This window comes from Gossypium arboreum, chromosome 13, assembly GCF_025698485.1.
Source record: "Gossypium arboreum isolate Shixiya-1 chromosome 13, ASM2569848v2, whole genome shotgun sequence".
Taxonomy (NCBI): Eukaryota; Viridiplantae; Streptophyta; class Magnoliopsida; order Malvales; family Malvaceae; genus Gossypium; species Gossypium arboreum.
Genome location: NC_069082.1, coordinates 77,127,709 through 77,136,179, shown reverse-complemented (window position 1 = coordinate 77,136,179; position 8,471 = coordinate 77,127,709). Strand labels below are relative to the sequence as shown.

The 8,471-nt window shown below is 36.9% G+C and overlaps 1 non-coding gene across 1 annotated transcript; it reads left to right on the top strand.

Annotated features, from left to right (window-relative positions):
* The first annotated feature begins 469 nt into the window (after nt 1-469).
* On the top strand, nt 470-576 carry LOC128287082 (small nucleolar RNA R71). The gene has a single exon (XR_008277782.1). It is a non-coding gene; the product is annotated as a small nucleolar RNA R71 (small nucleolar RNA).
* The last annotated feature ends 7,895 nt before the right edge of the window (nt 577-8,471 follow it).

Here is an 8,471-nt window from a genome sequence, read left to right as displayed (position 1 = left end):
TTGGCCTCCCCACGAAAAATTGGGATAGTTCCTCCAACCTGCATTATAAGTGTTACTAAATGAATTGTTTTGAGGTCGAGGATTATTACCTATGTAGTTTAGTTGCTCGTTATCCATGTTGTGGTCATAAGGTTGATATTCCCAATGGGTTGTTCCATCTCCACTTGCTTCGCACTGCATTACTGGGTGAACCTGTGAAGAATTAAGAAAACCATCAATCTTTTTATTTAACAGTTCTACCTGATTAGAGAGCATGGTGACCGAATCGATGTTATAAACGCCGGCTGTTTTCGTTGGCTTTGTCCTCATGACTTGCCACTGATAGTTATTCAGTGACATCTCCTCTATAAACTCATAGGCATCTTCCAGTGTTTTATTGTTGATGGTTCCGCCAGCAGCTGCGTCAACCATTTGCCGAGTCGAAGGATTCAGACCATTGTGAAATGTTTGTACTTGGAGCCAAAGTGGTAACCCATGTTGGGGGTATCTTCTTAAAAGGTCATTGTATCTCTCCCATGCATCGTAGAGTGTTTCTAAATCCATCTGCACAAAAGAAGAGATATCATTACGTAATTTAGCCGTTTTAGCCGACGAGAAATATTTTAGTAAAAATTTTTCGGTCATTTGTTCCCAAGTAGTAATTGACCCTCGTGGTAATGAGTTCAACCACTATTTAACTTTGTTCCTCAATGAAAAAGGGAATAACTGAAGAGGAATGGCATCATCAGAAATGCCATTGATTTTAAATGTATCGTAAAATTTCAGAAAGTTTGCTAAGTGAGCGTTGGCATCTTCATCCTGCAAACCATCAAACTAAACAAATTATTGTATCATTTAAATAGTGTTAGGTTTTAATTCAAAATTATTTGTAGCTACAGCAAGTCTAACTATGCTAGATTAAGTTCCTGTTAAAGAAGGTTTAGCATAATCATACATAGTGTGTGGAGCAGAATTTTGATTCGCCGTAATTGTAGGAGGTAGCTAATTGCCTTGGTTTTCAGCCATCTTTTCAATTGGGGGTTGAGTATTGTATTCTTGCTCATTTTCTGTGTATCGTAAGCTTCTCCTTATTTCTCTTTGATTTTTGCGAACTGTACGATCGATTTCTTTGTCAAAAAGTAATGGTCCTGATGGGTTTCTTCTAATCATAAACTATAAAAACCTGCCAAGAGAAAGAAAAATTAAGTTAATAAATAATAAAATTAAATTAAATTGCAAGAAAAATAAATGGCTAAAGTAATAAAAATTGAGCATTCCTAATATTTCAGTTCCCCTACAACGGCGCTGAAAACTTGATCGCGTTATTTCGTGATAGGTTTTAAATATTTATAATTACTCGTTCTTGAACTAACTATTATCGCGATGTAGGCAAGTATACCTATCGAACAGTAGTATAGTTTTAGCAAGACTGGATTGTCGAACCCAAAGGAACTAAAAGTACTAGTACTGACTGTCTTTTTATCATCTAACCTAAAAATAAAGAGGTTTTTGTTTTAACTAACTAATTATCTAAACTAAGAATGCATAGAGAAAAGAATTGAGGAATTGCTTTTGGGAAAATCGACTGACTTAAGACAATACCTAAGGAAAAATCCACCTAGACTTTACTTGTTATTCTAGCTCCGAATCAGACGATTTATTCATTCAACTTTTTCCGTAGAGATCTGATAAACCGTAAATTAAACATATTTTTACCCTATGTTTAATGCATTTTATGGATGATTTCTAATTAGAATTGGTGAATCCGATGCTCCTAATGCTTTAATTTCATGTTTTATACTTAGGAGAGCATAGGAGAGCAAAAGGAACGAGAAACGGGCCAAAAACAGAGAAAATGGGCCAAAGTACAAACTCAACACGACCTGGACCTCCTCACACGAGTAGCCCACACGACCGTGTCAATTTGGCATAATCGAAGAATGATTCACATGGGCAGGCCACACGGCCGTGTCAATTTGGCAGGCTCAAACACGGCCTGAAGTAAGCGCACACGGGCGTGTCCCTGCCGAGCCCAAGTTGAGTCCAATTCAGAAAAGGCTAATTTTGAGGCCTTTTAGGCATTCCAAAGCCTATAAATACACCCTAAAGGAGGAAGAAAAGGGAGACGGAGAAGGGGGACTAAGGAATTACTCCAAGGAAGCCGATTGATCCATCTCAGAAGCCGGATTCATCATCAAGACCGAAGATCTCTCCTAAATTTCCCTTCAGGAGATTTGGGTTTTCTTTATGTTTTGTATTCTTTATTCTTCTGAGATGTTTTCTTATTTAGTTATGAACTAAAACCCCTAAATACCTAAGGGGAATGAAACCTAAGACGAATCTTGCTATTATTTTCTGAATCGTATGATAAATATTTATCTTATTCTTAATAATGTGTTCTTAATTCTTGTTTTGATATCCCAGGATACTGATTCAAGACATGCTCTTATTCAGAGGAGGAATAGACCCTGTCTAAGAGTACTTTTGTCATAATTAAGTGAAGTTGATTGCACGCCTAGACATAAGGTGACAAGGTTTTTCTGGATTAGGGTGAAACCTAATAAGGGGATCCATAGATCAAGTTAATGCAACCCTAGAGTGTTAATTAGAGAAAAGTCTCGGTTATTCAATCTAGGGATTAGACGTTATTAGTCTTGAATAGGGATAATAACATAACTTAGGAATCTCTATGGAACAAGTCAAATGAATAAATCGTTTGACTCGGAGCCAGAATAATAAGTAAAGTCTAGGTGGATTTTTCCTTAGGTATTGCCTTAAGTCAATCGATTCTTGCCAAAAGCAATTCCCCAATTCTTTTCTCTATGCGTTCTTAGTTTAGATAATTAGTTAGTTAAAACAAAAACCTCTTTGTTCTTAGGATAGGTAATAAAAAGACTGTGATTACTAGTACTTTTAGTTCCTTTGGGTTCGACAATCTGGTCTTGCTAAAACTATACTACTGTTCGATAGGTACACTTACCTACATCGCGATAATAGTTAGTTCAAGAACGAGTAATTATAAATATTTAAAACCTATCACACAATCACGTGATCAAGTTTTTGGCACCGTTGCTGGGGAACTGAAATATTAGGAACGCTTAATTTTTATTACTTTAGCCATTTATTTTTCTTGCAATTTAATTTAATTTTATTATTATTTATTAACTTACTTTTTCTTCCTCTTGACAGGTTTTTATAGTTTATGACTTGAAGAAACTCGTTGGGTCCATTACTTTTTGATGAAGAAATCGATCGTATAGTTCTCAAAAATCAAAGAGAAATAAGGTGCAGCTTAAGATACACAGAGAACGAGCAAGAAGATGATACTCAACCCCCAATTGAAGAGATGACTGAAAACCAAGGCAATCAACTAGCTTCTGCAATTGGGATTAATCAAAATCCTGCTCCACGCACTATGTATGATTATGCTAAACCTTCTTTAACAGGAACTGAATCTAGCATAGTTAGACCTGCTATAGCTACAAATACTTTTGAATTAAAACCTAACACTATTCAAATGATACAACAATCTGTTTAGTTTGATGGTTTGCAGGATGATGATCCCAATGCTCATTTAGCCAACTTCTTGGAACTATACGATACATTTAAAATTAATGGTGCTTCTGATGATGTCATTTGTCTTCGGTTATTCCCTTTTTCATTGAGGAACAAAGCTAAACAGTGGTTGAACTCGTTACCACGACAGTCAATTACTCCTTGGGACCAAATGACCAAAAATTTTTTACTAAAATACTTTTCGTAGGCTAAAACGGCTAAATTACGTAATGATATCTCTTCGTTTGTGCAAATGGATTTAGAAGCACTCTACGATGCATGAGAGAGATACAAGGACTTACTGAAAAGATACCGCTTTGGCTCCAAGTACAAACATTCTACAATGGTCTGAATCCTTCGACGATGGATTTATAACATTGATTCGGTCACCATGCTCTCTAATCAGGTAGAACACTTAAATAAAAAGATTGATGGTTTTCTTAGTTCTTCACAGGTTCACCCAGTAATGCAGTGCAAAGCAAGTGGAGGTGGAACAACCAATTCGAAATATTAACCTTATACCGACATCACGGATAACGAGCAATTAAATTACATGGGTAATAATCCTCGACCTCAAAACAATCCATATAGTAACACTTATAATGCAAGTTGGAGGAACCACCCTAATTTCTCGTGGGGCGGTCAAGGAAATCAAAGACCACAACATCCTCCGGACTACCAACAACCACCCTACAAACAGGAAAAGAAGCCAACCCTTGAAAAGATGCTCTCAAAATTCATATCAGTGTCAGAAACTCATTTTCAGAACATTGAGATAGCACTTAAAAATCAACAAGCGCCAATCCAAGGGCTCGAAACTTAGATAGGCCAGCTTTCCAAACTAATCTCCGAACAACCACAAGGTAGTTTGCCAAGTAATACTGAACCCAACCCAAGGGAATAGCTCAATGTAATTAATATCCAAGATGACTAAGGAGTCGATGAGCCTGAACTAGAACCAGAACCGAGGCAAGGAACTGTGGTAAGAAAAAGTCAAGGTGAGGTAGATTAAAATAAAAACAAACCGTGCCTGTCGAATATAAACCTCATGTGCCATACCCTAACGTGACAAGGAAAAACCGCTCAGATGAACAATTTGGTAAATTCCTTAAACTCTTGAAAAAATTACATATTAACTTACCGTTTATTGAAGCTCTATCGCAGATGCCAAACGCAATGAAATTTTTAAAGGAGCTTTTAGCAAACAAGCGAAAGTTGGACGAGGCATCACATGTGGAGCTGAAAGTAATTTGCTAGGCCATTCTCCAAAATAAACTACCCAACAAACGAAAAGACCTAGGGAGTTTTACGATTCCTTGCTTAATTGGTAGTTTAGATGTTAATTATGCATTGGTTGATCTAGGGGCTAGTATCAACGTCATGCCTTACAAAATGTTTAAGCAACTAGGTCTCGGGAAACCCAAACAGACTAGGATGAGCATTCAATTAGCAAATAAAACTATAAGATTCCCTAGGGGTATTATTGAAGATGTGCTAGTTAAAATTGATAAATTTATATTTCCCGTTGACTTTATTGTTCTAGACATAGAAGAGGATAGCAACACTCCCCTAATCCTAGGAAGGCCCTTTTTAGCAACTACTAAAACCATCATTGATGTTAGCACAGGTGAACTCACACTCCGGGTGGTAGACGAAACAATCACCCTTCAAGCTCGCAATTCTGGCAACACATCAGGAATTCAAGGTGATCATCTAAACCATTCTACTAAACCTAACAATATGGTGCCACCTACTTTGCAGAAAATGAGTTTGAAAGAAGCACACAAGTCGTTCTCAAACAATAATACAGAACCTGTTCATGAAGATTGGAGATTACAAATCGAGGAACTCGATGAATGGCGGACGCACAAACCAAGAACACCCGACAAACCGAAACTACGCCAAAACGAGCCCGATACCTCTCCAAATCAACTTAAGGTTGGTGATAAGGTCTTATTAGATGCTGCAGATCCCCACATTGTCACTACCACATCGAATGAGGAAATCCCTATTACAGTACTCAGTATTTTTCCATTCGGTACGGTGGAGATGAGTCATCCCAAGTTCGGCACTTTTAAGGCAAACAACACCCGGTTAAAACCTTATTTTGATGAGATTGATAGCAAGAATGAGGAGAATAAACTCCTCAAACCACCATGATTATTCAATGGAGAGGTAAGTCGAGCTTAGACTATAAATAAGGGCTTTTCGGGAGGCAACCCGAGCACTAACAATATTATTTTCTTTAAATTCTGGTATTTAACTCCTAACTTACTAATAGAAATCTTGAATACAAGTGTTTTCGCAGAGACATGACCAATTACACGGGCATGCATAAGACCGTGTGAAAACAGGGCAAAAGATTTCCCAACACGGTCTATGATCAAATGCCACGGCTGTATGATATGGCCGTGGTCAAGCCTGCCAAAACAACACGGGCATGTCACATGCCCGTGTGGAAGAACTGTGGACGAACCTGTTAAAACAACACACGCCCGTGTCTAACACCCGTAGTCGAACCTGTTAAATTGACACGGATATGGTGATTACACAGACGGGTGTGGAAGAAGCGAACAAAGCTAGACACGATCATGCGACACGGCCGTGTGAACCCACACACCCGAGAAACACAGGTGTTTACTAAATGTCAGACCCGCCCAAATTTGAAATTCGCGAATAACACAGGCTGAAATTGGGGAACTTGGGGGTGTTCACTGGCTGTGTGGCCCAAAATTTATAAATACCCTGCACTATTCACTTTCTTCCCCATTGAAAAACCCTAACCCTAGCTGCTGCAACTCCACACGGCCATCCTGCCACGCCCGTGCGTCACCTCCAAATTTGTTTTTAAAGCTCAATCTCTCTCTCTTAGCGTTTGTTTACTCCTTTCACTTCTATTTTACTTGTTACTAATGCTTATTATTACAATAATCCCCATTACTTTTGAACTATTTTTCATTTTGCTCATTACTTTATCATTTAGTTTGCATTCTTAGGTTAGTTATTATACATTTCGAATATAATCAAGTTATTAGGCACACCTCATATCCATGACATTACTATGCTTATTTTCATGCTATTACCATGCCAATGTCTGTCATTTAATTTGCATTCCTAGGTTAGTTACCATACAATCTGTGTTAAATTGAGACTAGGAAAACCTTACACCCATTACATTTCTATTCTCATTCTCATTGTTCTTGTGGTTGAGTTTGCCTCATATAAGTAGTCTTGGATGAAATAGTTAATTCAAATTCATGCCTTTTACTTCCTCTTCAAATATGTTTACCTATTATTATTATTATTATTAATTATATTTCAGGCTTTTAATGTCAGCACGAGGACCCACTGACTCAGTCACCACTACCCTCTCGTCCAGTTCATGCGGCGGCTTCATATGCTGACATCTCTGAGCGCCTCACCCGATTCGGGCAGCAGTGTTTTTAATGATTTGACAACATTGATACTACTCTATAGCAGATTTGTCAGCACCTCCACATCTCATCGCCAATCCCACCTCGCCAACCATCCAGCGATGAAGATGTTTAGAAATATTTATTTATTATTTTATGTTTTTAATTTTTTCTGAAACTACTTTTTATTTTTTTTAGATTTTAGAATTTTATTTTTAATTATTAATTTCAGTTATTTCTTTTCGAGTAATTATTCTTCCTAATATCCCCTAAAAAGTTCCTGATTTTATCACAGTTATATAGAGCTCTTAAGCTCATCATCACATAGGAACTAAAACTCCACCGGGAAAGGTTCTCCACGACTGCCATGTCCTGCTCGACCACGACCATAGCTACCACTAGATATACTATTCTTTTGGCGTAGGAATTATGGACTAATGAACCTCTACGACCGCTGGAGTATCCTCTTCCACTCTCGAACCGATTACTCTCCAAAACTCAAGTTCGAGGAATTCATCATACAGGAAGTTTCACTTCTCTCCCTATCTTATTTTTATTTTATAATACCTATATTTGTACATTGAGGGCAATGTACATCTTAAGTGTGGGGGGAGGCATTCATTTCATTATCAGAAAAATCCTTGAATGACTGCCTTGATCTTTTAAAAAGCTCTCATATCATATTTAGGATAAATTTTAATTGATTTATGATTTTGATTGATATATCTCAAATTAAAACATAGGGATTTATACATTGATTGTTTAAACTTTAAGACATTAGAGAATCAAGCATGATAAGTTGATTTTTAAGAATTTAAAATCTTAGGTTGTTTCCCCAAAGTTTAGGTATTACTTTGAATTGGAATTCACAAGTTTTTAACATCAAAAAGCCATAATTTTTGTGAGATTTTTGGGCCTTTTCAGCATCTTGTAATTCTTTCATGCTCACTTTTATTACTGCTTTGAGTGTGTCAGTATTGAACTGTTATTCTAGAACTTGCTTGATTATGCATGTCGAGACCACACCATTTGATTTGATATATCAAAATGATTAAGGCACTTAGGATTAACCCACTCATGCCATGAACAGCTTACCTCCATGATTAAACCTTAGTAAACCCATTTGAGCCTAACAAGCCATTCCTTATATTAACCTCAATATTAACCCTTAACCCATTATTGTTGAAATCTGCTAAATTAAATTGATCCCTTTTTTTGTCAAGATTTGAGTTTAAGAAATTGCTTAGCTATGTCTTGTTTGTAATAAGTTAGTCTTTGAATATTTAACTTGTTCTTAAAAAAAAAAAAAACCTATGTATACGTATCTGTAATTTCATATTCTGAGAGAAGCTCTGTTGTACGCAAGTGAAGATTAACTCTTTTTCTAGTTAGGCAATTTTTCAATTCAATCTCGATTCTAACCCTTTCTTTCAGCTTGTGACCACACCCCCCTAACCAAGCCTCACTACAACCATCTAAAGACCTTTTGATTGATGTATCATCTTAAATTATAGTGGTGGAGAT